This window comes from Peromyscus maniculatus, chromosome 1 (genome assembly GCF_049852395.1).
Source record: "Peromyscus maniculatus bairdii isolate BWxNUB_F1_BW_parent chromosome 1, HU_Pman_BW_mat_3.1, whole genome shotgun sequence".
NCBI lineage: Eukaryota > Metazoa > Chordata > Mammalia > Rodentia > Cricetidae > Peromyscus > Peromyscus maniculatus.
The window spans coordinates 69,766,875-69,794,184 of record NC_134852.1 but is presented as its reverse complement, the minus strand read 5'-3'; the positions used below and the strand labels follow the sequence as shown (position 1 = coordinate 69,794,184).

General features: G+C 54.8%; 1 long non-coding RNA gene and 10 other non-coding genes across 11 annotated transcripts; all 11 read left to right on the top strand.

The window, feature by feature from the left end:
* The first annotated feature begins 6,567 nt into the window (after positions 1-6,567).
* LOC143271448 (small nucleolar RNA SNORD116) lies at positions 6,568-6,661 on the top strand. Its single transcript, XR_013048669.1, has one exon. It is a non-coding gene; the product is annotated as a small nucleolar RNA SNORD116 (small nucleolar RNA).
* Positions 6,662-8,655: 1,994 nt separating this feature from the next.
* On the top strand, positions 8,656-8,749 carry LOC143271526 (small nucleolar RNA SNORD116). The gene has a single exon (XR_013048748.1). It is a non-coding gene; the product is annotated as a small nucleolar RNA SNORD116 (small nucleolar RNA).
* A 1,993-nt stretch (positions 8,750-10,742) lies between these two features.
* LOC143271447 (small nucleolar RNA SNORD116) lies at positions 10,743-10,836 on the top strand. The gene has a single exon (XR_013048668.1). It is a non-coding gene; the product is annotated as a small nucleolar RNA SNORD116 (small nucleolar RNA).
* Positions 10,837-12,831: 1,995 nt separating this feature from the next.
* On the top strand, positions 12,832-12,925 carry LOC143271446 (small nucleolar RNA SNORD116). Its single transcript, XR_013048667.1, has one exon. It is a non-coding gene; the product is annotated as a small nucleolar RNA SNORD116 (small nucleolar RNA).
* A 1,995-nt stretch (positions 12,926-14,920) lies between these two features.
* Positions 14,921-15,014, top strand: LOC143271445 (small nucleolar RNA SNORD116). The gene has a single exon (XR_013048666.1). It is a non-coding gene; the product is annotated as a small nucleolar RNA SNORD116 (small nucleolar RNA).
* A 1,599-nt stretch (positions 15,015-16,613) lies between these two features.
* LOC143272045 (uncharacterized) lies at positions 16,614-27,189 on the top strand. The gene is made up of 5 exons (XR_013049429.1): positions 16,614-16,753; positions 20,786-20,929; positions 22,874-23,017; positions 24,964-25,107; positions 27,052-27,189. It is a non-coding gene; the product is annotated as an uncharacterized LOC143272045 (long non-coding RNA).
* LOC143271444 (small nucleolar RNA SNORD116) lies at positions 17,011-17,104 on the top strand. The gene has a single exon (XR_013048665.1). It is a non-coding gene; the product is annotated as a small nucleolar RNA SNORD116 (small nucleolar RNA).
* LOC143271574 (small nucleolar RNA SNORD116) lies at positions 19,099-19,192 on the top strand. Its single transcript, XR_013048795.1, has one exon. It is a non-coding gene; the product is annotated as a small nucleolar RNA SNORD116 (small nucleolar RNA).
* Positions 21,187-21,280, top strand: LOC143271443 (small nucleolar RNA SNORD116). Its single transcript, XR_013048664.1, has one exon. It is a non-coding gene; the product is annotated as a small nucleolar RNA SNORD116 (small nucleolar RNA).
* LOC143271442 (small nucleolar RNA SNORD116) lies at positions 23,275-23,368 on the top strand. The gene has a single exon (XR_013048663.1). It is a non-coding gene; the product is annotated as a small nucleolar RNA SNORD116 (small nucleolar RNA).
* Positions 25,365-25,458, top strand: LOC143271441 (small nucleolar RNA SNORD116). The gene has a single exon (XR_013048662.1). It is a non-coding gene; the product is annotated as a small nucleolar RNA SNORD116 (small nucleolar RNA).
* Positions 27,190-27,310: the final 121 nt, after the last annotated feature.

The following is a 27,310-nucleotide window of genomic DNA, read 5'->3' as shown; positions in this document are numbered from 1 at the left end:
GTGCCAGTTGCAAGCGTTAATTTGGTTAGAGTCTCCTTAATTGTTCTATTAGCTCGTTCTACCTGTCCTGAGCTCTGGGGGCGGTATGCCCAATGGAGTTTCCAATCAACCCCCAATAGTTTGGCCACCTTCTGACTTACCTGGGAGACGAAGGCAGGCCCGTTATCCGACCCCAATATTTGAGGCATCCCATACCTGGGGAAGATTTCTTCCAACAGTTTCTTTGTTACCACGTTAGCCGTCTCATTCTTGGTTGGAAATGCCTCGATCCATTCAGAAAAGGTGTCCACGAAGACCAGGAGATACCGGTACCCGTAGAGTCCAGGTTTTACTTCTGTAAAGTCTATTTCCCAATGAACACCAGGACGATGGCCTCTTTGGCGGGCCCCCTTGTTTAGATGAACCTTTCCTGCGTTGACTTGAGCACAGGCTGGGCAGGTAGAAGTTACCTGCTGGAGTACCTGATCCTGGTTCAGCAGCACTGCCCAGGTGTTTTCTCTGTCTAATAAGGTCTTCATCTTGTTTTTGCTCAAATGGGTCAATGCATGGAGGAATCTCAGCATATATCGGGTATGGGAGGTTGGCATGACCATCCGGTCCCCTAGTATATATGCCTGTCTTCTTTGTTCCCAGTCCGCCCCCATTTTCTTTGCTAGCTCATGGTCTTCTGGGCTATAGGGCACGGGCTCTCTCTCAGGCTGTGGTTCTTGTATAGCCATCAACTGGCTGTTTCCTGCTGGCTGGGAAGCCACTGTTCGGGCAGTCAGATCTGCCAACCGATTCCCTCTGGCTACCGCAGAGTCATCCTTTTGATGCCCTGGGCAGTGGACAATACTGAGTTGGAGCGGGAGGAACAGGGCCTTTAGGAGGTCCAGGATCTCTTTTTTGTTTTTGATTTCCTTACCCGCGGACGTCAGCAGGCCTCTCCATCTGTAAATTTCCCCATGGACATGCGCAGTGGCGAAGGCATATCTGCTGTCAGTATAAACTGTGAGCTTCTTACCTTCTGCCATCCGGAGGGCTTGGGTGAGCGCAATCAGTTCTGCGCGCTGGGCCGATGTTCTGGGCGGGAGCGGCGATGCCCATACCACTTCCGATTCGGTGGTTATAGCTGCTCCGGCTCTGCGCTCCCCCTCTTCCAGGAAACTGCTCCCGTCGGTGTACCAGACAGCGTCTGGATCCTTGAGCGGCTGATCTGTCAGATCAGGGCGGGTGCCATGTGCTTCGGCTAGAATCTGGAGGCAGTCATGCTCCTCGGAGGGGCTAGGCAGTGGCAGCAAAGTGGCAGGGTTAAGGGAAACTGTCGGCCCGAAATTTACCCGGTCTGAGTCCAGTAGTAAGGCTTGATAGTAAGTCATTCTGGCGTTAGAAAGCCATCTGTCCGGTGGTTGTCGGACCAAGGCCTCCACTGCATGGGAGGCCAGCACAGTCAATGGTTGTCCCAGAGTCAGTTTTCCTGCATCTTTGAGTAATATGGCAATGGCTGCCACCATGCGGAGGCATGGAGGCCATCCTGTAGCCAACGGGTCCAATTTCTTGGATAAGTACGCTACAGGTCTCCTCCAAGGTCCCAGTCTTTGCACCAGTACCCCCTTGGCAACACTTGAGTTCTCATCCACAAACAGCTCAAAGGGCTTGGTTAGATCTGGCAGACCCAGAGCCGGGGCCTCGAGTAAGGCCTTCTTGATCTGTTGAAACACTTTCTGATGTTTCTCCTCCCATTGGAACATGGTCCCTGGTTTAGTGAGGGGGTATAATGGGGCTGCCAGTTCGGGAAAGCCAGGAATCCAAAGGCGGCAGTACCCAGCCGTACCCAGGAATTCTCGAACTTGGCGGGCGTTCCGAGGAGGGGGGATGGAGATTATCGTCTCCTTCCTTGCTTCTGTTAACCATCTTTGCCCCCCGCTCAGGGTGTAGCCTAGGTAGGTGACCTTGTCTCGGCATATTTGGGCCTTTGTGGCTGAGGCTCTATAGCCCTTCTGCCCAAGTCTGGCCAGTAAAGCTCGAGTGCCCTCCATGCACTCGGTTCGACTCCTGGCCGCCAGGAGTAGATCACCCACATACTGGAGCAGAGTCAGGGTTGGATGTTCAACCCGGAATCTGGCCAGATCTGCATGTAGGGCCTCATCAAAGAGGGTTGGGCTATTTTTGAAGCCCTGCGGGAGCCTTGTCCAGGTTAATTGTCCCGAGAGCCCTTTTTCTGGGTCCCTCCATTCAAAAGCGAATAGCAGTTGACTCTGAGGGTGCAGTTTTAAACAAAAGAAGGCATCCTTCAGGTCTAGCACAGTGTACCAGACGTGGGTCGGTGGTAGGGTGCTCAGAAGGTTATAGGGGTTAGGCACCGTGGGGTGTATGTCCTCCACCCGCTTATTGACCTCTCTCAAGTCCTGGACCGGCCTGTAGTCTCCTGTCCCCGGTTTCTTAACAGGCAAGAGAGGGGTGTTCCAAGGTGATTGGCAGGGCTTTAACACCCCTTGGTCCAGGAGCCTCCGAATATGGGGCTTGATCCCCTCATGAGCTTCCCGTGACATTGGGTATTGTCTGATTGAAACGGGAATCGCGGAGGCCTTTAGTGAGATCATCAGCGGTGGCTGATCGCGTGCCAACCCCAAGCCCCCAGTCTCTGCCCAGGCCTGAGGAAACTCTCTCAGCCAGTTCTGTAGCTCCTCAGGTGACTTCTCCGTGGGTTCTGCCTCAAACAAATGGTATTCTTCCTCTAAACTGAGGGCAAGGATTTGTAGGGGGTCTCCTTTAGGGCCTGTGACTCTTGGTCCCTTCTCATCAAAGTAGAATTGTGCCTTCAATTTGGTTAATAGGTCCCGTCCTAGCAGCGGATGGGGGCATTCAGGTATATTCAGGAAGTAGTGAGTTACTTGCCCTGATGCCAGTTGGACCTTTCTCTCGGCAGTCCAGTGATACCTCTTGTTTCCAGTTGCCCCCTGCACCAGTGCAGAATGCCGGCTAAGAGGCACTCCGGCATGGGTTAGGACTGAATGTTCGGCACCAGTATCAACCAGGAAGGTCACGGGCTGCCCCCCGATCTTGAGGGTTATCCTAGGCTCAGGGGGGGGGGCTCCTGGCCTCGACTCCCCTAGTCCTCTAGATTAAGGAGGTCCACGGTTTTGGGCTTGGGTCGGTGGAGTCCTTGTGGCTTCTTGGGGCAGTCTCGGGCCCAGTGTCCCTTCTTCTTACAGTAAGCACATTGATCTTTATCAAGGGGTGACCTCCTTCGCTCTCCCGACCTATCTCCCTCTCTCCGCTGTCCCTGAGACACAACGGCGGCCAAAACCTTTTTCATCTCCCTATGTTGTTTCTTGTCCCTTTCCTCTTGTTTCTGCCATCTCCTTTCCTCACGCTCCCCAGGAGTTTCTCTCTTATTGAACACTTTCTCTGCTTCCTTCAATAAATCTGGCAAACCTAGCGCCTGCAAACTTTCCAACCGCTGCAATTTGGTTCGGATATCTGAGCTAGACTGGTATATAAATGACAGGATGACACCTGGTGCTTGCCCTGGGTCTTCTGGATCATACGGAGTATACATCCTATAAGCCTCCTTCAGCCTCTCTAAAAATGCAGCGGGTGATTCTTCCTTTCCTTTCCTTTTCCTTTCCTTTTTCCTTTCCTTTCCTTTCCTTTCCTTTCCTTTCCTTTCCTTTCCTTTCCTTTCCTTTCCTTTCCTTTCCTTTCCTTTCCTTTCCTTTCCTTCTTTCCTTTCCTTTCCTTTCCTTTCCTTTCCTTTCCTTTCCTTTCCTTTCCTTTCCTTTCCTTTCCTTTCCTTTCCTTCTTCTTCCTTCCTTCCTTCCTTCCTGTATCATGTTCCTTACCTGAGCCAAATTGGTAGGCCTTCTGGCGGCCGCTCGGAGACCCGCTAAGAGCAACTGGTGATAGAGACGTAGATGCTCCCTACCTTCAGGTGTATTGAAGTCCCAGTCTGGGCGGGTCAAGGGAAAAGCTGCATCGATGATATTTGGGAGTTGGGTTGGCCTCCCGTCATCACCCGGAACCTGCTTCCGGGCCTCCAGGAAAACTCTCTGCTTTTCCTCTACTGTTAAGAGGGTCTGCAGGAGCTGCTGACAGTCGTCCCAAGTCGGCCTGTGAGTCACTAGGATGGACGCAATTAGGCTGGTCAAGGCAACAGGATCCCTGGAGAAAGGGGGATTATGTTGTTTCCAATTATAAAGGTCTGAGGCAGAGAAGGGCCAATATTGTAACTGATGGTTGAGGCATTCCCGAAGCGGGAAGGCTTTGGACTTAGTGGGGTGCCGGCTCGGCGGCCCCTGAGGCGGCCCGCGATGGGGGACTGGACTGCTTCCTCTTCTTCCTCCGAGTCCCCAGCGAGCGGGGTTATCACGGGGGGGGGGGGGGGGGGGGGGGGGCGGCCGCCGGGAAGGTCGCGGCCGGCGCCGCGGCAGGAGGCGCCGCGAGCGCAGCCGCCGGGAAGGTCGTGGCCGGCGCCGCGGCAGGAGCCGCCGCGAGCGCAGCCGCCTGGGTCGGCTGGTAGGGCGGCGGTTCATTTACCAGCAGATCTACAAGAGGAGAGTTAGGGTCAGGGGGAAGGACAGGGGGCTTGGAAGGCTCCCTGTGGGGAAGGACTGGGTAGAGAGAAGAAAGGGGGTTAGGAGGCGCCGAAGGTTGGGGAGTGAGAGGGGGTTGTGGGAGGAAGGGCTTGACCCAGGGGAATGGGTTTTCAACCAGGGATCTCCAAATGGTGATGTAGGGAACCTGGTCTGGATGCCCATGGGGGCTAGGGGCAAACACCTTCCTCTCAACCTGTAAAATGAGAGAGAGATTAAATGACCCTTCCCGTGGCCATCCTACATTCATCATGACCCATTCGGCCTCACAGAGAGTCATCCATCTGTTTTTCTTGATGACAACACCTTCATTGCTCCCCCGGCCTTTGACGTCCGACCAATGGTCAGTAGTTAGGCTCAAGGGGGTAACGACAGTCTGTCCCATATTAATTCCTGGATGGAGAAGGATTAGACAAAGAACGCAAAACAAACCGACACCACAAACAAGAAACAGTTTCGCTGCGCGGCTCCGGTGTAAAACCAAAAGCAAAAACTCAGATGGGGACACGGAGTGTTTGAATTCTCCGTCCCCTGCCAGCACCACGTATCCTTCTGATACGGGGGTGGCCCCGAAAAACCGTGCCCCTGAGGGGACTTCCCGTGCCCCAGAAGGGGACTTCCCGTGCCCCAGAAGGGGACTTCCCGTGCCCCCGAAGGGGACTTCAGAGACCCGTGGAACGTCTTCCAGGGTCGCAGTGGCGAAGTCCGAGCTCGTCAGCTCCTTCAGCCCCACTGACTCCAGACCGATTCAGGCGCGCAAACAGACAACATCCCGTGCCCCCGAAGGGGACTTCAGAGACCCGTGGATCGTCTTCCAGGGTCGCAGTGGCGAAGTCCGAGCTTGTCAGCTACTTCAGCCCCACTGACTCCAGACAGATTCAGGCGCGCAAACAGACAACATCCCGTGCCCCCGAAGGGGACTTCAGAGACCCGTGGAACGTCTTCCAGGATCGCAGTGGCGAAGTCCGAGCTTGTCAGCTACTTCAGCCCCACTGACTCCAGACCGATTCAGGTGCGCAAACAGACAACATCCCGTGCCCCCGAAGGGGACTTCAGAGACCCGTGGAACGTCTTCCAGGGTCGCAGTGGCGAAGTCCGAGCTCGTCAGCTCCTTCAGCCCCACTGACTCCAGACGGATTCAGGCGCGCAAACAGACAACATTCAACATTCAGACAAACCGACAACACTCTGACAGGACAGAAACGACATACACCAAGGCCGGCCGGCTTACCTCCTGACAGTGGGTCGGTGGTCCCGAGGCGGGGGGTCTCTGATCCCGGACGAGCCCCCAAATGAAAGACTCCCGAAGGCAGTCTTCCCTCTGGAGAGACCCTCGCCCAGAGATCACACCGAGACCACGAGTCAGATGCAAACAGCAAGAGGCTTTATTCAGGAACACAGGTACCCGGGGGAACGCAGTCCCTCAAGAAGCTCAAGAGACTGGCACATCCACGGGCTGGAGCGGAGGGTTTTTATAGGGTCGGGCAGCAGGAGCACGAAGAGGGCGGGTTCAAACTCAGGGCAGCTCATGGTTTACAGGGTTCTGATTGGACGATTCAAATGAGGCCGGGTTCAATCTCAGGGCAGTTCGTGGTTTTCCCCCGAGATTGACACGCCTGCTGTCTGGCTCCAAGTTGTTTTTCTGACCTTTAGTACACTTTTCTGGGGCCAGGAGGCCGGCCGTATACACCCCGCGCTTTTCAGACCTTACTTGAAATGGTGTTAGGCTAAGCTAGTATGCTGGGGTCTTTCAGTCCCAGGTGCTCAGGATCCTGGGGTCTTGGTGGTGCTGCGAGGACTTACCATCCCTGCTTCCCGGGCCTGTCCGCACCTGGAGCAGACTTAGGTCCTCAAGTTGCTTCCCATTTCCATGCAGAGACCCGTTGCCACCTGCACAAAGACGGGGCATGTCTTGGTATTTCTCGCACTCCCCAACACCCACCCTGTCCTGAGTGCCCTGAAAATCCCTGTACCAGGGCACTCCAGCGTGCTTGGATCGATGATGATTTCCAGTCAAACATTCCTTGGAAAAGCTGAACAAAATGAGTGAAAACTCAGTACCGCCGCTCTCATCGAAACTGAGGTCCGGCACCTTGGCTCACCCAAGTCCTCTGGGAGTCAGACACAGGCCTGAGAACCACTCCGCTGCTCCTGCCCCCCTCCAGCAGTAGCCAGACTCTCTTGCCATGGGCTTGATCTTTCCCCCACTCTGCTAGCCATCAGGGGCATGGGGAAAAGAGAATATTTGGGGCGTGCTGGCAAGCAAGCAGCCAACCCACTCTCCCAAGCCAGACTGAGAGCTAGACATGGTACGCTGGACCTTGGGCTCTCTTGTAGGCACTCTAGAAATATTCTAGCTTGGGACACGCACCTGAAACAGGAGTGCTGATCTGTGTAGAAATCTGCACGCTGGAGGCCTTTGGTGGACTAGCTTGACCAGGGAGCGCTAAGGTCAGACTGCAGGTCTCCTGGTGGAGGAGACAGGTGTGAGAGTGCTTTTCTTCCACCCATGGTAGTGGAGCACCCGTCTTGGCTCAAGCCTATCTCAAAGCTAGGAAAGAAACCTATTTTGCGGAGTGGTCTTCAGCAGGGTGTGATTCTTCCAAGAAGGCCTGTTTGGAGGCCGGCTAGGGATCCCTTCCTTGTAGGAATTGCACTCTGGGTCCCAGGCTGTAGATCAAGACTGCCTTGAGAGCTCTGCTCATGGGCAGTGGAGGGTGCCAAAGCGAATTGGCTTGCAAGGGTGCATGAATTTCTGGTCACTGGAGACCTTGTGTGTTGCAACTTGTCTTGGGAGGTGCCAGGCTCTCTGGCTAGCCCTTGGCGTTCCACATAAGTTACGGTGTCTTGATGCAGTGTTCTTGCTTGCAGTCAAAAATGGCAGCGCTATTGAACACGGTCTGTCCCATGAAGACAGACTGACAGAGGGTGGCATCAATCCAGAGACAGGGTCAGAGACAGAGAGAGAAATCAGAAGAAAGAGAAAGAGACAAAAAAAGAGACAGAAGGAGGCAGAAAGAGAGTGAGAAAGGAGATCTGGTTGAGCCAGAGTGCCTGCCATTGCCTGTGGTGAAGTCCTCAGAGGAGATTTTAGGCGGTTTGACCTCGGGATCTGAGCATTTCTAGCAGGAGAAGGATGCAGATTTCGGGGGTCGCGTTGCCCACCTGGTTGTCAGAGATGATTTGATGGGAGTCGGGAGGCTTGGGTTGGCTAGTGAGCATGGCCAGAGCTGCGTCCTCAGCAGCTTGAACTTGAGACAGCAAGTAGAGCTTGCCCTGTTTAATGACCCCAGTGCACAGTGTTAGAGGATTGAGGTGCTCAGAGATGGCCCTGGGTTTTTTTTTTTCTTTTTTCGGGAAGAGTCTGCTTGCCTGCATTGCAGCTCCATGATGTGTAGTTCAGGCCGACACTGGTGGTTTGATTGCAGAGAGGGTCCAAGGTGATCTGAAAGGGCACGGAGGGAGGGAGGGACCCAGGGCAAGGACAAGCTCTGAGACCCTGGTGGAAACCTGGCACCGATGTGGCCTGACATGCTGGAGGGTGAGGGCAGAGCAGGAGTGGTGAGAGGGCAGATGTGATCTGATCTGCCCATTGAGACGAGCCAGGCCCACCCATCCATCCCAGAGCCAGTTGCCCGCTTCCCACTGTAATGTTGGCATGTGCTTTGATGTCTTCACAGTGTGGCATTGCGTGGCCTGCAAGGCCATAGTGGGGAGAGAGTGGCCCAGCTTCCTTTGCCCAGGACTCATGGCACCTGAAACAGTGAGCCTCAAGTGAAGTTGCTTGGTGTTGGTGACCTGCAGGAGAAGGCCTGAGGCCCAAGGTAAGCCACCCATGCCTTGTCCCAGGTGCTCAGGATCCTGGGGTCTTGGTGGTGCTGCGAGGACTTACCATCCCTGCTTCCCGGGCCTGCTGCACCTGGAGCAGACTTAGGTCCTCAAGTTGCTTCCCATTTCCATGCAGAGACCCGTTGCCACCTGCACAAAGACGGGGCATGTCTTGGTATTTCTCGCACTCCCCAACACCCACCCTGTCCTGAGTGCCCTGAAAATCCCTGTACCAGGGCACTCCAGCGTGCTTGGATCGATGATGATTTCCAGTCAAACATTCCTTGGAAAAGCTGAACAAAATGAGTGAAAACTCAGTACCGCCGCTCTCATCGAATCTGAGGTCCGGCACCTTGGCTCACCCAAGTCCTCTGGGAGTCAGACACAGGCCTGAGAACCACTCCGCTGCTCCTGCCCCCCTCCAGCAGTAGCCAGACTCTCTTGCCATGGGCTTGATCTTTCCCCCACTCTGCTAGCCATCAGGGGCATGGGGAAAAGAGAATATTTGGGGCGTGCTGGCAAGCAAGCAGCCATCCCCACTCTCCCAAGCCAGACTGACAGCTAGACATGGGACCCTGGACCTTGGGCTCTCTTGTAGGCACTCTAGAAATATGCTAGCTTGGGACACCCACCTGAAACAGGCTTGCTGACCTGTGTAGAAATCTGCACGCTGGAGGCCTTTGGTGGACTAGCTTGACCGGGGAGCGCTAAGGTCAGACTGCTGGCCTCCTGGTGGAGGAGACAGGTGTGAGAGTGCTTTTCTTCCACCCATGATAGTGGAGCACCCGTCTTGGCTCAAGCCTATCTCAAAGCTAGGAAAGACACCTATTTTGTGGAGTGGTCTTCAGCAGGGTGTGATTCTTCCAGGAAGGCCTGTTTGGAGGCCGGCTAGGGATCCCTTCCTTGTAGGAATTGCACTCTGTGTCCCAGGCTGTAGATCAAGACTGCCTTGAGAGCTCTGCTCATGGGCAGTGGAGGGTGCCAAAGCGAATTGGCTTGCAAGGGTGCATGCATTTCTGGTCACTGGAGATCTTGTGTGTTGCAACTTGTCTTGGGAGGTGCCAGGCTCTCTGGCTAGCCTTTGGCGTCCCACATAAGTTATGGTGTGTTGATGCAGTGTTCTCGCTTGCAGTCAAAAATGGCAGTGCTCTTGAACACGGTCTGTCCCATGAAGACAGACTGACAGAGGGTGGCATCAATCCAGAGACAGGGGCAGATTCAGAGAGAGAAATCAGGAGAAAGAGAAAGAGACAAAAAAAGAGACAGAAGGAGGCAGAAAGAGAGTGAGAAAGGAGATCTGGTTGAGCCAGAGTGCCTGCCATTTCCTGTGGTGAAGTCCTCAGAGGAGACTTTAGGCAGTTTGACCTCGGGATCTCAGCATTTCTAGCAGGAGAAGGATGCAGATTTCGGGGGTCGCGTTGCCCACCTGGTTGTCAGAGATGATTTGATGGGAGTCGGGAGGCTTGGGTTGGCTAGTGAGCATGGCCAGAGCTGTGTCCTCAGCAGTTTGAACTTGAGACAGCAAGTAGAGCTTGCCCTGTTTAATGACCCCAGTGCACAGTGTTAGAGGATTGAGGTGCTCAGAGATGGCCCTGGGTTTTTTTTTTCTTTTTTCGGCAAGAGTCTGCTTGCCTGCATTGCAGCTCCATGATTTTAGGTCAGGGTGACAATGGTGGTTTGATTGCAGAGAGGGTCCAAGGTGATCTGAAATTTCACGGAGGGAGGGAGGGAACCAGGGCAAGGACAAGCTCTGAGACCCTGGTGGAAACCTGGCACTGATGTGGCCTGGCATGCTGGAGGGTGAGGGCAGAGCAGGAGTGGTGAGAGGGCAGATGTGATCTGATCTGCCCATTGAGACGAGCCAGGCACACCCATCCATCCCAGAGCCAGTTGCCCGCTTCCCACTGTAATGTTGGCATGTGCTTTGATGTCTTCACAGTGTGGCATTGCGTGGCCTGCAAGGCCATAGTGTGGAGAGAGTGGCCCAGCTTCCTTTGCCCAGGACTCATGGCACCTGAAACAGTGAGCCTCGAGTGAAGTTGCTTGGTGTTGGTGACCTGCTGGAGAAGGCCTGAGGCCCAAGGTAAGCCTCCCATGCCTTGTCCCAGGTGCTCAGGATCCTGGGGTCTTGGTGGTGCTGCGAGGACTTACCATCCCTGCTTCCCGGGCCTGCTGCACCTGGAGCAGACTTAGGTCCTCAAGTTGCTTCCCATTTCCATGCAGAGACCCGTTGCCACCTGCACAAAGACGGGGCATGTCTTGGTATTTCTCGCACTCCCCAACACCCACCCTGTCCTGAGTGCCCTGAAAATCCCTGTACCAGGGCACTCCAGCGTGCTTGGATCGATGATGATTTCCAGTCAAACATTCCTTGGAAAAGCTGAACAAAATGAGTGAAAACTCAGTACCGCCGCTCTCATCGAAACTGAGGTCCGGCACCTTGGCTCACCCAAGTCCTCTGGGAGTCAGACACAGGCCTGAGAACCACTCTGCTGCTCCTGCCCCCCTCCAGCAGTAGCCAGACTCTCTTGCCATGGGCTTGATCTTTCCCCCACTCTGCTAGCCATCAGGGGCATGGGGAAAAGAGAATATTTGGGGCGTGCTGGCAAGCAAGCAGCCATCCCCACTCTCCCAAGCCAGACTGACAGCTAGACATGGGACCCTGGACCTTGGGCTCTCTTGTAGGCACTCTAGAAATATGCTAGCTTGGGACACCCACCTGAAACAGGCTTGCTGACCTGTGTAGAAATCTGCACGCTGGAGGCCTTTGGTGGACTAGCTTGACCGGGGAGCGCTAAGGTCAGACTGCTGGCCTCCTGGTGGAGGAGACAGGTGTGAGAGTGCTTTTCTTCCACCCATGGTAGTGGAGCACCCGTCTTGGCTCAAGCCTATCTCAAAGCTAGGAAAGACACATATTTTGCGGAGTGGTCTTCAGCAGGGTGTGATTCTTCCAGGAAGGCCTGTTTGGAGGCCGGCTAGGGATCCCTTCCTTGTAGGAATTGCACTCTGGGTCCCAGGCTGTAGATCAAGACTGCCTTGAGAGCTCTGCTCATGGGCAGTGGAGGGTGCCAAAGCGAATTGGCTTGCAAGGGTGCATGAATTTCTGGTCACTGGAGACCTTGTGTGTTGCAACTTGTCTTGGGAGGTGCCAGGCTCTCCGGCTAGCCCTTGGCGTTCCACATGATTTACGGTGTGTTGATGCAGTGTTCTTGCTTGCAGTCAAAAATGGCAGCGCTCTTGAACACGGTCTGTCCCATGAAGACAGACTGACAGAGGGTGGCATCAATCCAGAGACAGGGTCAGAGACAGAGAGAGAAATCAGGAGAAAGAGAAAGAGACAAAAAAAGAGACAGAAGGAGGCAGAAAGTGAGTGAGAAAGGAGATATGGTTGAGCCAGAGTGCCTGCCATTGCCTGTGGTGAAGTCCTCAGAGGAGATTTTAGGCGGTTTGACCTCGGGATCTGAGCATTTCTAGCAGGAGAAGGATGCAGATTTCGGGGGTCGCGTTGCCCACCTGGTTGTCAGAGATGATTTGATGGGAGTCGGGAGGCTTGGGTTGGCTAGTGAGCATGGCCAGAGCTGCGTCCTCAGCAGCTTGAACTTGAGACAGCAAGTAGAGCTTGCCCTGTTTAATGACCCCAGTGCACAGTGTTAGAGGATTGAGGTGCTCAGAGATGGCCCTGGGTTTTTTTTTTTCTTTTTTCGGGAAGAGTCTGCTTGCCTGCATTGCAGCTCCATGATGTGTAGTTCAGGCCGACACTGGTGGTTTGATTGCAGAGAGGGTCCAAGGTGATCTGAAAGGGCACGGAGGGAGGGAGGGACCCAGGGCAAGGACAAGCTCTGAGACCCTGGTGGAAACCTGGCACCGATGTGGCCTGACATGCTGGAGGGTGAGGGCAGAGCAGGAGTGGTGAGAGGGCAGATGTGATCTGATCTGCCCATTGAGACGAGCCAGGCCCACCCATCCATCCCAGAGCCAGTTGCCTGCTTCCCACTGTAATGTTGGCATGTGCTTTGATGTCTTCACAGTGTGGCATTGCGTGGCCTGCAAGGCCATAGTGGGGAGAGAGTTGCCCAGCTTCCTTTGCCCAGGCCTCATGGCACCTGAAACAGTGAGCCTCGAGTGAAGTTGCTTGGTGTTGGTGACCTGCAGGAGAAGGCCTGAGGCCCAAGGTAAGCCTCCCATGCTTTGTCCCAGGTGCTCAGGATCCTGGGGTCTTGGTGGTGCTGCGAGGACTTACCATCGCTGCTTCCCGGGCCTGCCGCACCTGGAGCAGACTTAGGTCCTCAAGTTGCTTCCCATTTCCATGCAGAGACCCGTTGCCACCTGCACAAAGACGGGGCATGTCTTGGTATTTCTCGCACTCCCCAACACCCACCCTGTCCTGAGTGCCCTGAAAATCCCTGTACCAGGGCACTCCAGCATGCTTGGATCGATGATGATTTCCAGTCAAACATTCCTTGGAAAAGCTGAACAAAATGAGTGAAAACTCAGTACCGCCGCTCTCATCGAAACTGAGGTCCGGCACCTTGGCTCACCCAAGTCCTCTGGGAGTCAGACACAGGCCTGAGAACCACTCCGCTGCTCCTGCCCCCCTCCAGCAGTAGCCAGACTCTCTTGCCATGGGCTTGATCTTTCCCCCACTCTGCTAGCCATCAGGGGCATGGGGAAAAGAGAATATTTGGGGCGTGCTGGCAAGCAAGCAGCCATCCCCACTCTCCCAAGCCAGACTGACAGCTAGACATGGGACCCTGGACCTTGGGCTCTCTTGTAGGCACTCTAGAAATATGCTAGCTTGGGACACCCACCTGAAACAGGCTTGCTGACCTGTGTAGAAATCTGCACGCTGGAGGCCTTTGGTGGACTAGCTTGACCGGGGAGCGCTAAGTTCAGACTGCTGGCCTCCTGGTGGAGGAGACAGGTGTGAGAGCGCTTTTCTTCCACCCATGATAGTGGAGCACCCGTCTTGGCTCAAGCCTATCTCAAAGCTAGGAAAGACACCTATTTTGTGGAGTGGTCTTCAGCAGGGTGTGATTCTTCCAGGAAGGCCTGTTTGGAGGCCGGCTAGGGATCCCTTCCTTGTAGGAATTGCACTCTGGGTCCCAGGCTGTAGATCAAGACTGCCTTGAGAGCTCTGCTCATGGGCAGTGGAGGGTGCCAAAGCGAATTGGCTTGCAAGGGTGCATGCATTTCTGGTCACTGGAGATCTTGTGTGTTGCAACTTGTCTTGGGAGGTGCCAGGCTCTCTGGCTAGCTATTGGCGTCCCACATAAGTTATGGTGTGTTGATGCAGTGTTCTCGCTTGCAGTCAAAAATGGCAGTGCTCTTGAACACGGTCTGTCCCATGAAGACAGACTGACAGAGGGTGGCATCAATCCAGAGACAGGGGCAGAGTCAGAGAGAAAAATCAGGAGAAAGAGAAAGAGACAAAAAAAGAGACAGAAGGAGGCAGAAAGAGAGTGAGAAAGGAGATCTGGTTGAGCCAGAGTGCCTGCCATTGCCTGTGGTGAAGTCCTCAGAGGAGACTTTAGGCGGTTTGACCTCGGGATCTGAGCATTTCTAGCAGGAGAAGGATGCAGATTTCGGGGGTCGCGTTGCCCACCTGGTTGTCAGAGATGATTTGATGGGAGTCGGGAGGCTTGGGTTGGCTAGTGAGCATGGCCAGAGCTGCGTCCTCAGCAGCTTGAACTTGAGACAGCAAGTAGAGCTTGCCCTGTTTAATGACCCCAGTGCACAGTGTTAGAGGATTGAGGTGCTCAGAGATGGCCCTGGGTTTTTTTTTTTCTTTTTTCGGGAAGAGTCTGCTTGCCTGCATTGCAGCTCCATGATGTGTAGTTCAGGCCGACACTGGTGGTTTGATTGCAGAGAGGGTCCAGGGTGATCTGAAAGGGCACGGAGGGAGGGAGGGACCCAGGGCAAGGACAAGCTCTGAGACCCTGGTGGAAACCTGGCACCGATGTGGCCTGACATGCTGGAGGGTGAGGGCAGAGCAGGAGTGGTGAGAGGGCAGATGTGATCTGATCTGCCCATTGAGACGAGCCAGGCCCACCCATCCATCCCAGAGCCAGTTGCCTGCTTCCCACTGTAATGTTGGCATGTGCTTTGATGTCTTCACAGTGTGGCATTGCGTGGCCTGCAAGGCCATAGTGGGGAGAGAGTGGCCCAGCTTCCTTTGCCCAGGACTCATGGCACCTGAAACTGTGAGCCTCGAGTGAAGTTGCTTGGTGTTGGTGACCTGCAGGAGAAGGCCTGAGGCCCAAGGTAATCCTCCCATGCCTTGTCCCAGGTGCTCAGGATCCTGGGGTCTTGGTGGTGCTGCGAGGACTTACCATCCCTGCTTCCCGGGCCTGCCGCACCTGGAGCAGACTTAGGTCCTCAAGTTGCTTCCCATTTCCATGCAGAGACCCGTTGCCACCTGCACAAAGACGGGGCATGTCTTGGTATTTCTCGCACTCCCCAACACCCACCCTGTCCTGAGTGCCCTGAAAATCCCTGTACCAGGGCACTCCAGCGTGCTTGGATCGATGATGATTTCCAGTCAAACATTCCTTGGAAAAGCTGAACAAAATGAGTGAAAACTCAGTACCGCCGCTCTCATCGAAACTGAGGTCCGGCACTTTGGCTCACCCAAGTCCTCTGGGAGTCAGACACAGGCCTGAGAACCAGTCCGCTGCTCCTGCCCCCCCCCCCCAGCAGTAGCCAGACTCTCTTGCCATGGGCTTGATCTTTCCCCCACTCTGCTAGCCATCAGGGGCATGGGGAAAAGAGAATATTTGGGGCGTGCTGGCAAGCAAGCAGCCATCCCCACTCTCCCAAGCCAGACTGACAGCTAGACATGGGACCCTGGACCTTGGGCTCTCTTGTAGGCACTCTAGAAATATGCTAGCTTGGGACACCCACCTGAAACAGGCGTGCTGACCTGTGTAGAAATCTGCACGCTGGAGGCCTTTGGTGGACTAGCTTGACCGGGGAGTGCTAAGGTCAGACTGCTGGCCTCCTGGTGGAGGAGACAGGTGTGAGAGTGCTTTTCTTCCACCCATGGTAGTGGAGCACCCGTCTTGGCTCAAGCCTATCTCAAAGCTAGGAAAGACACCTATTTTGCGGAGTGGTCTTCAGCAGGGTGTGATTCTTCCAGGAAGGCCTGTTTGGAGGCCGGCTAGGGATCCCTTCCTTGTAGGAATTGCACTCTGGGTCCCAGGCTGTAGATCAAGACTGCCTTGAGAGCTCTGCTCATGGGCAGTGGAGGGTGCCAAAGCGAATTGGCTTGCAAGGGTGCATGCATTTCTGGTCACTGGAGACCTTGTGTGTTGCAACTTGTCTTGGGAGGTGCCAGGCTCTCTGGCTAGCCCTTGGCGTTCCACATAAGTTACGGTGTGTTGATGCAGTGTTCTTGCTTGCAGTCAAAATGGCAGCGCTCTTGAACACGGTCTGTCCCATGAAGACAGACTGACAGAGGGTGGCATCAATCCAGAGACAGGGTCAGAGACAGAGAGAGAAATCAGGAGAAAGAGAAAGAGACAAAAAAAGAGACAGAAGGAGGCAGAAAGAGAGTGAGAAAGGAGATCTGGTTGAGCCAGAGTGCCTGCCATTGCCTGTGGTGAAGTCCTCAGAGGAGATTTTAGACGGTTTGACCTCGGGATCTGAGCATTTCTAGCAGGAGAAGGATGCAGATTTCGGGGGTCGCGTTGCCCACCTGGTTGTCAGAGATGATTTGATGGGAGTCGGGAGGCTTGGGTTGGCTAGTGAGCATGGCCAGATCTGCGTCCTCAGCAGCTTGAACTTCAGACAGCAAGTAGAGCTTGCCCTGTTTAATGACCCCAGTGCAGAGTGTTAGAGGATTGAGGTGCTCAGAGATGGCCCTGGGTTTTTTTTTTCTTTTTTCGGGAAGAGTCTGCTTGCCTGCATTGCAGCTCCATGATGTGTAGTTCAGGCCGACACTGGTGGTTTGATTGCAGAGAGGGTCCAAGGTGATCTGAAAGGGCACGGAGGGAGGGAGGGACCCTTGGCAAGGACAAGCTCTGAGACCCTGGTGGACACCTGGCACCGATGTGGCCTGGCATGCTGGAGGGTGACGGCAGAGCAGGAGTGGTGAGAGGGCAGATGTGATCTGATCTGCCCATTGAGACGAGCCAGGCCCACCCATCCATCCCAGAGCCAGTTGCCCGCTTCCCACTGTAATGTTGGCATGTGCTTTGATGTCTTCACAGTGTGGCATTGCGTGGCCTGCAAGGCCATAGTGCTGAGAGAGTGGCCCAGCTTCCTTTGCCCAGGACTCATGGCACCTGAAACAGTGAGCCTCGAGTGAATTTGCTTGGTGTTGGTGACCTGCAGGAGAAGGCCTGAGGCCCAAGGTAAGCCTCCCATGCCTTGTCCCAGGTGCTCAGGATCCTGGGGTCTTGGTGGTGCTGCGAAGACTTACCATCCCTGCTTCCCGGGCCTGCCGCACCTGGAGCAGACTTAGGTCCTCAAGTTGCTTCCCATTTCCATGCAGAGACCCGTTGCCACCTGCACAAAGACGGGGCATGTCTTGGTATTTCTCGCACTCCCCAACACCCACCCTGTCCTGAGTGCCCTGAAAATCCCTGTACCAGGGCACTCCAGCGTGCTTGGATCGATGATGATTTCCAGTCAAACATTCCTTGGAAAAGCTGAACAAAATGAGTGAAAACTCAGTACCGCCGCTCTCATCGAAACTGAGGTCCGGCACCTTGGCTCACCCAAGTCCTCTGGGAGTCAGACACAGGCCTGAGAACCACTCCGCTGCTCCTGCCCCCCTCCAGCAGTAGCCAGACTCTCTTGCCATGGGCTTGATCTTTCCCCCACTCTGCTAGCCATCAGGGGCATGGGGAAAAGAGAATATTTGGGGCGTGCTGGCAAGCAAGCAGCCATCCCCACTCTCCCAAGCCAGACTGACAGCTAGACATGGGACCCTGGACCTTGGGCTCTCTTGTAGGCACTCTAGAAATATGCTAGCTTGGGACACCCAACTGAAAGAGGCGTGCTGACCTGTGTAGAAATCTGCACGCTGGAGGCCTTTGGTGGACTAGCTTGACCGGGGAGCGCTAAGGTCAGACTGCTGGCCTCCTGGTGGAGGAGACAGGTGTGAGAGTGCTTTTCTTCCACCCATGGTAGTGGAGCACCCGTCTTGGCTCAAGCCTATCTCAAAGCTAGGAAAGACACCTATTTTGCGGAGTGGTCTTAAGCAGGGTGTGATTCTTCCAGGAAGGCCTGTTTGGAGGCCGGCTAGGGATCCCTTCCTTGTAGGAATTGCACTCTGGGTCCGAGGCTGTAGATCAAGACTGCCTTGAGAGCTCTGCTCATGGGCAGTGGAGGGTGCCAAAGCGAATTGGCTTGCAAGGGTGCATGAATTTCTGGTCACTGGAGACCTTGTGTGTTGCAACTTGTCTTGGGAGGTGCCAGGCTCTCTGGCTAGCCCTTGGCGTTCCACATAAGTTACGGTGTGTTGATGCAGTGTTCTTGCTTGCAGTCAAAAAGGGCAGCGCTCTTGAACACGGTCTGTCCCATGAAGACAGACTGACAGAGGGTGGCATCAATCCAGAGACAGGGTCAGAGACAGAGAGAGAAATCAGGAGAAAGAGAAAGAGACAAAAAAAGAGACAGAAGGAGGCAGAAAGAGAGTGAGAAAGGAGATCTGGTTGAGCCAGAGTGCCTGCCATTGCCTGTGGTGAAGTCCTCAGAGGAGATTTTAGGCGGTTTGACCTCGGGATCTGAGCATTTCTAGCAGGAGAAGGATGCAGATTTCGGGGGTCGCGTTGCCCACCTGGTTGTCAGAGATGATTTGATGGGAGTCGGGAGGCTTGGGTTGGCTAGTGAGCATGGCCAGGTCTGCGTCCTCAGCAGCTTGAACTTGAGACAGCAAGTAGAGCTTGCCCTGTTTAATGACCCCTGTGCATAGTGTTAGAGGATTGAGGTGCTCAGAGATGGCCCTGGGTTTTTTTTTTCTTTTTTCGGGAAGAGTCTGCTTGCCTGCATTGCAGCTCCATGATGTGTAGTTCAGGCCGACACTGGTGGTTTGATTGCAGAGAGGGTCCAAGGTGATCTGAAAGGGCACGGAGGGAGGGAGGGACCCAGGGCAAGGACAAGCTCTGAGACCCTGGTGGACACCTGGCACCGATGTGGCCTGGCATGCTGGAGGGTGAGGGCAGAGCAGGAGTGGTGAGAGGGCAGATGTGATCTGATCTGCCCATTGAGACGAGCCAGGCCCACCCATCCATCCCAGAGCCAGTTGCCCGCTTCCCACTGTAATGTTGGCATGTGCTTTGATGTCTTCACAGTGTGGCATTGCGTGGCCTGCAAGGCCATAGTGGGGAGAGCGTGGCCCAGCTTCCTTTGCCCAGGACTCATGGCACCTGAAACAGTGAGCCTCGAGTGAAGTTGCTTGGTGTTGGTGACCTGCAGGAGAAGGCCTGAGGCCCAAGGTAAGCCTCCCATGCGTTGTCCCAGGTGCTCAGGATCCTGGGGTCTTGGTGGTGCTGCGAGGACTTACCATCCCTGCTTCCCGGGCCTGCCGCACCTGGAGCAGACTTAGGTCCTCAAGTTGCTTCCCATTTCCATGCAGAGACCCGTTGCCACCTGCACAAAGACGGGGCATGTCTTGGTATTTCTCGCACTCCCCAACACCCACTCTGTCCTGAGTGCCCTGAAAATCCCTGTACCAGGGCACTCCAGCGTGCTTGGATGGGTGATGATTTCCAGTCAAACATTCCTTGGAAAAGCTGAACAAAATGAGTGAAAACTCAGTACCGCCGCTCTCATCGAAACTGAGGTCCGGCACCTTGGCTCACCCAAGTCCTCTGGGAGTCAGACACAGGCCTGAGAACCACTCCGCTGCTCCTGCCCCCCTCCAGCAGTAGCCAGACTCTCTTGCCATGGGCTTGATCTTTCCCCCACTCTGCTAGCCATCAGGGGCATGGGGAAAAGAGAATATTTGGGGCGTGCTGGCAAGCAAGCAGCCATCCCCACTCTCCCAAGCCAGACTGACAGCTAGACATGGGACCCTGGACCTTGGGCTCTCTTGTAGGCACTCTAGAAATATGCTAGCTTGGGACACCCACCTGAAACAGGCGTGCTGACCTGTGTAGAAATCTGCACGCTGGAGGCCTTTGGTGGACTAGCTTGACCGGGGAGCGCTAAGGTCAGACTGCTGGCCTCCTGGTGGAGAGGACAGGTGTGAGAGTGCTTTTCTTCCACCCATGGTAGTGGAGCACCCGTCTTGGCTCAAGCCTATCTCAAAGCTAGGAAAGACACCTATTTTGCGCAGTGGTCTTCAGCAGGGTGTGATTCTTCCAGGAAGGCCTGTTTGGAGGCCGGCTAGGGATCCCTTCCTTGTAGGAATTGCACTCTGGGTCCCAGGCTGTAGATCAAGACTGCCTTGAGAGCTCTGCTCATGGGCAGTGGAGGGTGCCAAAGCGAATTGGCTTGCAAGGGTGCATGAATTTCTGGTCACTGGAGACCTTGTGTGTTGCAACTTGTCTTGGGAGGTGCCAGGCTCTCTGGCTAGCCCTTGGCGTTCCACATAAGTTACGGTGTGTTGATGCAGTGTTCTTGCTTGCAGTCAAAAATGGCAGCGCTCTTGAACACGGTCAGTCCCATGAAGACAGACTGACAGAGGGTGGCATCAATCCAGAGACAGGGTCAGAGACAGAGAGAGAAATCAGGAGAAAGAGAAAGAGACAAAAAAAGAGACAGAAGGAGGCAGAAAGAGAGTGAGAAAGGAGATCTGGTTGAGCCAGAGTGCCTGCCATTGCCTGTGGTGAAGTCCTCAGAGGAGATTTTAGGCGGTTTGACCTCGGGATCTGAGCATTTCTAGCAGGAGAAGGATGCAGATTTCGGGGGTCGCGTTGCCCACCTGGTTGTCAGAGATGATTTGATGGGAGTCGGGAGGCTTGGGTTGGCTAGTGAGCATGGCCAGATCTGCGTCCTCAGCAGCTTGAACTTGAGACAGCAAGTAGAGCTTGCCCTGTTTAATGACCCCTGTGCATAGTGTTAGAGGATTGAGGTGCTCAGAGATGGCCCTGGGTTTTTTTTTTCTTTTTTCGGGAAGAGTCTGCTTGCCTGCATTGCAGCTCCATGATGTGTAGTTCAGGAAGACACTGGTGGTTTGATTGCAGAGAGGGTCCAAGGTGATCTGAAAGGGCACGGAGGGAGGGAGGGACCCAGGGCAAGGACAAGCTCTGAGACCCTGGTGGACACCTGGCACCGATGTGGCCTGGCATGCTGGAGGGTGAGGGCAGAGCAGGAGTGGTGAGAGGGCAGATGTGATCTGATCTGCCCATTGAGACGAGCCAGGCCCAACCATCCATCCCAGAGCCAGTTGCCCGCTTCCCACTGTAATGTTGGCATGTGCTTTGATGTCTTCACAGTGTGGCATTGCGTGGCCTGCAAGGCCATAGTGCTGAGAGAGTGGCCCAGCTTCCTTTGCCCAGGACTCATGGCACCTGAAACAGTGAGCCTCGAGTGAAGTTGCTTGGTGTTGGTGACCTGCAGGAGAAGACCTGAGGCCCAAGGTAAGCCTCCCATGCCTTGTCCCAGGTGCTCAGGATCCTGGGGTCTTGGTGGTGCTGGGAGGACTTACCATCCCTGCTTCCCGGGCCAGCCGCACCTGGAGCAGACTTAGGTCCTCAAGTTGCTTCCCATTTCCATGCAGAGATCCGTTGCCACCTGCACAAAGACGGGGCATGTCTTGGTATTTCTCGCACTCCCCAACACCCACTCTGTCCTGAGTGCCCTGAAAATCCCTGTACCAACGCACACCAGCGTGCTTGGATCGATGATGATTTCCAGTCAAACATTCCTTGGAAAAGCTGAACAAAATGAGTGAAAACTCAGTACCGCCGCTCTCATCGAAACTGAGGTCCGGCACCTTGGCTCACCCAAGTCCTCTGGGAGTCAGACACAGGCCTGAGAACCACTCCGCTGCTCCTGCCCCCCTCCAGCAGTAGCCAGACTCTCTTGCCATGGGCTTGATCTTTCCCCCACTCTGCTAGCCATCAGGGGCATGGGGAAAAGAGAATATTTGGGGCGTGCTGGCAAGCAAGCAGCCATCCCCACTCTCCCAAGCCAGACTGACAGCTAGACATGGGACCCTGGACCTTGGGCTCTCTTGTAGGCACTCTAGAAATATGCTAGCTTGGGACACCCACCTGAAACAGGCGTGCTGACCTGTGTAGAAATCTGCACGCTGGAGGCCTTTGGTGGACTAGCTTGACCGGGGAGCGCTAAGGTCAGACTGCTGGCCCCCTGGTGGAGGAGACAGGTGTTAGAGTGCTTTTCTTCCACCCATGGTAGTGGAGCACCCGTCTTGGCTCAAGCCTATCTCAAAGCTAGGAAAGACACCTATTTTGCGCAGTGGTCTTCAGCAGGGTGTGATTCTTCCAGGAAGGCCTGTTTGGAGGCCGGCTAGGGATCCCTTCCTTGTAGGAATTGCACTCTGGGTCCCAGGCTGTAGATCAAGACTGCCTTGAGAGCTCTGCTCATGGGCAGTGGAGGGTGCCAAAGCGAATTGGCTTGCAAGGGTGCATGAATTTCTGGTCACTGGAGACCTTGTGTGTTGCAACTTGTCTTGGGAGGTGCCAGGCTCTCTGGCTAGCCCTTGGCGTTCCACATAAGTTACGGTGTGTTGATGCAGTGTTCTCGCTTGCAGTCAAAAATGGCAGCACTCTTGAACACGGTCTGTCCCATGAAGACAGACTGACAGAGGGTGGCATCAATCCAGAGACAGGGTCAGAGACAGAGAGAGAAATCAGGAGAAAGAGAAAGAGACAAAAAAAGAGACAGAAGGAGGCAGAAAGAGAGTGAGAAAGGAGATCTGGTTGAGCCAGAGTGCCTGCCATTGCCTGTGGTGAAGTCCTCAGAGGAGATTTTAGGCGGTTTGACCTCGGGATCTGAGCATTTCTAGCAGGAGAAGGATGCAGATTTCGGGGGTCGCGTTGCCCACCTGGTTGTCAGAGATGATTTGATGGGAGTCGGGAGGCTTGGGTTGGCTAGTGAGCATGGCCAGATCTGCGTCCTCAGCAGCTTGAACTTGAGACAGCAAGTAGAGCTTGCCCTGTTTAATGACCCCTGTGCATAGTGTTAGAGGATTGAGGTGCTCAGAGATGGCCCTGGGTTTTTTTTTTCTTTTTTCGGGAAGAGTCTGCTTGCCTGCATTGCAGCTCCATGATGTGTAGTTCAGGCCGACACTGGTAGTTTGATTGCAGAGAGGGTCCAAGGTGATCTGAAAGGGCACGGAGGGAGGGAGGGACAGAGGGCAAGGACAAGCTCTGAGACCCTGGTGGACACCTGGCACCGATGTGGCCTGGCATGCTGGAGGGTGAGGGCAGAGCAGGAGTGGTGAGAGGGCAGATGTGATCTGATCTGCCCATTGAGACGAGCCAGGCACACCCATCCATCCCAGAGCCAGTTGCCCGCTTCACACTGTAATGTTGGCATGTGCTTTGATGTCTTCACAGTGTGGCATTGCGTGGCCTGCAAGGCCATAGTGGGGAGAGCGTGGCCCAGCTTCCTTTGCCCAGGACTCATGGCACCTGAAACAGTGAGCCTCGAGTGAATTTGCTTGGTGTTGGTGACCTGCAGGAGAAGGCCTGAGGCCCAAGGTAAGCCTCCCATGCCTTGTCCCAGGTGCTCAGGATCCTGGGGTCTTGGTGGTGCTGCGAAGACTTACCATCCCTGCTTCCCGGGCCAGCCGCACCTGGAGCAGACTTAGGTCCTCAAGTTGCTTCCCATTTCCATGCAGAGACCCGTTGCCACCTGCACAAAGACGGGGCATGTCTTGGTATTTCTCGCACTCCCCAACACCCACCCTGTCCTGAGTGCCCTGAAAATCCCTGTACCAGGGCACTCCAGCGTGCTTGGATCGATGATGATTTCCAGTCAAACATTCCTTGGAAAAGCTGAACAAAATGAGTGAAAACTCAGTACCGCCGCTCTCATCGAAACTGAGGTCCGGCACCTTGGCTCACCCAAGTCCTCTGGGAGTCAGACACAGGCCTGAGAACCAGTCCGCTGCTCCTGCCCCCCCCCAGCAGTAGCCAGACTCTCTTGCCATGGGCTTGATCTTTCCCCCACTCTGCTAGCCATCAGGGGCATGGGGAAAAGAGAATATTTGGGGCGTGCTGGCAAGCAAGCAGCCATCCCCACTCTCCCAAGCCAGACTGACAGCTAGACATGGGACCCTGGACCTTGGGCTCTCTTATAGGTACTCTAGAATTATGCTAGCTTGGGACACCCACCTGAAACAGGCGTGCTGACCTGTGTAGAAATCTGCACGCTGGAGGCCTTTGGTGGACTAGCTTGACCGGGGAGCGCTAAGGTCAGACTGCTGGCCTCCTGGTGGAGGAGACAGGTGTGAGAGTGCTTTTCTTCCACCCATGGTAGTGGAGCACCCGTCTTGGCTCAAGCCTATCTCAAAGCTAGGAAAGACACCTATTTTGCGGAGTGGTCTTAAGCAGGGTGTGATTCTTCCAGGAAGGCCTGTTTGGAGGCCGGCTAGGGATCCCTTCCTTGTAGGAATTGCACTCTGGGTCCCAGGCTGTAGATCAAGACTGTCTTGAGAGCTCTGCTCATGGGCAGTGGAGGGTGCCAAAGCGAATTGGCTTGCAAGGGTGCATGAATTTCTGGTCACTGGAGACCTTGTGTGTTGCAACTTGTCTTGGGAGGTGCCAGGCTCTCTGGCTAGCCCTTGGCGTTCCACATAAGTTACGGTGTGTTGATGCAGTGTTCTCGCTTGCAGTCAAAAATGGCAGCGCTCTTGAACACGGTCTGTCCCATGAAGACAGACTGACAGAGGGTGGCATCAATCCAGAGACAGGGTCAGAGACAGAGAGAGAAATCAGGAGAAAGAGAAAGAGACAAAAAAAGAGACAGAAGGAGGCAGAAAGAGAGTGAGAAAGGAGATCTGGTTGAGCCAGAGTGCCTGCCATTGCCTGTGGTGAAGTCCTCAGAGGAGATTTTAGGCGGTTTGACCTCGGGATCTGAGCATTTCCAGCAGGAGAAGGATGCAGATTTCGGGGGTCGCGTTGCCCACCTGGTTGTCAGAGATGATTTGATGGGAGGCGGGAGGCTTGGGTTGGCTAGTGAGCATGGCCAGATCTGCGTCCTCAGCAGCTTGAACTTGAGACAGCAAGTAGAGCTTGCCCTGTTTAATGACCCCAGTGCAGAGTGTTAGAGGATTGAGGTGCTCAGAGATGGCCCTGGGTTTTTTTTTTTTCTTTTTTCGGGAAGAGTCTGCTTGCCTGCATTGCAGCTCCATGATGTGTAGTTCAGGCCGACACTGGTGGTTTGATTGCAGAGAGGGTCCAAGGTGATCTGAAAGGGCACGGAGGGAGGGAGGGACCCAGGGCAAGGACAAGCTCTGAGACCCTGGTGGACACCTGGCACCGATGTGGCCTGGCATGCTGGAGGGTGAGGGCAGAGCAGGAGTGGTGAGAGGGCAGATGTGATCTGATCTGCCCATTGAGACGAGCCAGGCCCACCCATCCATCCCAGAGCCAGTTGCCCGCTTCCCACTGTAATGTTGGCATGTGCTTTGATGTCTTCACAGTGTGGCATTGCGTGGCCTGCAAGGCCATAGTGCTGAGAGAGTGGCCCAGCTTCCTTTGCCCAGGACTCATGGCACCTGAAACAGTGAGCCTCGAGTGAATTTGCTTGGTGTTGGTGACCTGCAGGAGAAGGCCTGAGGCCCAAGGTAAGCCTCCCATGCCTTGTCCCAGGTGCTCAGGATCCTGGGGTCTTGGTGGTGCTGCGAAGACTTACCATCCCTGCTTCCCGGGCCAGCCGCACCTGGAGCAGACTTAGGTCCTCAAGTTGCTTCCCATTTCCATGCAGAGACCCGTTGCCACCTGCACAAAGACGGGGCATGTCTTGGTATTTCTCGCACTCCCCAACACCCACCCTGTCCTGAGTGCCCTGAAAATCCCTGTACCCGGGCACTCCAGCGTGCTTGGATCGATGATGATTTCCAGTCAAACATTCCTTGGAAAAGCTGAACAAAATGAGTGAAAACTCAGTACCGCCGCTCTCATCGAAACTGAGGTCCGGCACCTTGGCTCACCCAAGTCCTCTGGGAGTCAGACACAGGCCTGAGAACCAGTCCGCTGCTCCTGCCCCCCCCCAGCAGTAGCCAGACTCTCTTGCCATGGGCTTGATCTTTCCCCCACTCTGCTAGCCATCAGGGGCATGGGGAAAAGAGAATATTTGGGGCGTGCTGGCAAGCAAGCAGCCATCCCCACTCTCCCAAGCCAGACTGACAGCTAGACATGGGACCCTGGACCTTGGGCTCTCTTATAGGTACTCTAGAATTATGCTAGCTTGGGACACCCACCTGAAACAGGCGTGCTGACCTGTGTAGAAATCTGCACGCTGGAGGCCTTTGGTGGACTAGCTTGACCGGGGAGCGCTAAGGTCAGACTGCTGGCCTCCTGGTGGAGGAGACAGGTGTGAGAGTGCTTTTCTTCCACCCATGGTAGTGGAGCACCCGTCTTGGCTCAAGCCTATCTCAAAGCTAGGAAAGACACCTATTTTGCGGAGTGGTCTTAAGCAGGGTGTGATTCTTCCAGGAAGGCCTGTTTGGAGGCCGGCTAGGGATCCCTTCCTTGTAGGAATTGCACTCTGGGTCCCAGGCTGTAGATCAAGACTGCCTTGAGAGCTCTGCTCATGGGCAGTGGAGGGTGCCAAAGCGAATTGGCTTGCAAGGGTGCATGAATTTCTGGTCACTGGAGACCTTGTGTGTTGCAACTTGTCTTGGGAGGTGCCAGGCTCTCTGGCTAGCCCTTGGCGTTCCACATAAGTTACGGTGTGTTGATGCAGTGTTCTCGCTTGCAGTCAAAAATGGCAGCGCTCTTGAACATGGTCTGTCCCATGAAGACAGACTGACAGAGGGTGGCATCAATCCAGAGACAGGGTCAGAGACAGAGAGAGAAATCAGGAGAAAGAGAAAGAGACAAAAAAAGAGACAGAAGGAGGCAGAAAGAGAGTGAGAAAGGAGATCTGGTTGAGCCAGAGTGCCTGCCATTGCCTGTGGTGAAGTCCTCAGAGGAGATTTTAGGCGGTTTGACCTCGGGATCTGAGCATTTCCAGCAGGAGAAGGATGCAGATTTCGGGGGTCGCGTTGCCCACCTGGTTGTCAGAGATGATTTGATGGGAGTCGGGAGGCTTGGGTTGGCTAGTGAGCATGGCCAGATCTGCGTCCTCAGCAGCTCGAACTTGAGACAGCAAGTAGAGCTTGCCCTGTTTAATGACCCCAGTGCAGAGTGTTAGAGGATTGAGGTGCTCAGAGATGGCCCTGGGTTTTTTTTTTCTTTTTTCGGGAAGAGTCTGCTTGCCTGCATTGCAGCTCCATGATGTGTAGTTCAGGCCGACACTGGTGGTTTGATTGCAGAGAGGGTCCAAGGTGATCTGAAAGGGCACGGAGGGAGGGAGGGACCCAGGGCAAGGACAAGCTCTGAGACCCTGGTGGACACCTGGCACCGATGTGGCCTGGCATGCTGGAGGGTGAGGGCAGAGCAGGAGTGGTGAGAGGGCAGATGTGATCTGATCTGCCCATTGAGACGAGCCAGGCCCACCCATCCATCCCAGAGCCAGTTGCCCGCTTCCCACTGTAATGTTGGCATGTGCTTTGATGTCTTCACAGTGTGGCATTGCGTGGCCTGCAAGGCCATAGTGCTGAGAGAGTGGCCCAGCTTCCTTTGCCCAGGACTCATGGCACCTGAAACAGTGAGCCTCGAGTGAAGTTGCTTGGTGTTGGTGACCTGCAGGAGAAGGCCTGAGGCCCAAGGTAAGCCTCCCATGCCTTGTCCCAGGTGCTCAGGATCCTGGGGTCTTGGTGGTGCTGCGAGGACTTACCATCCCTGCTTCCCGGGCCTGCCGCACCTGGAGCAGACTTAGGTCCT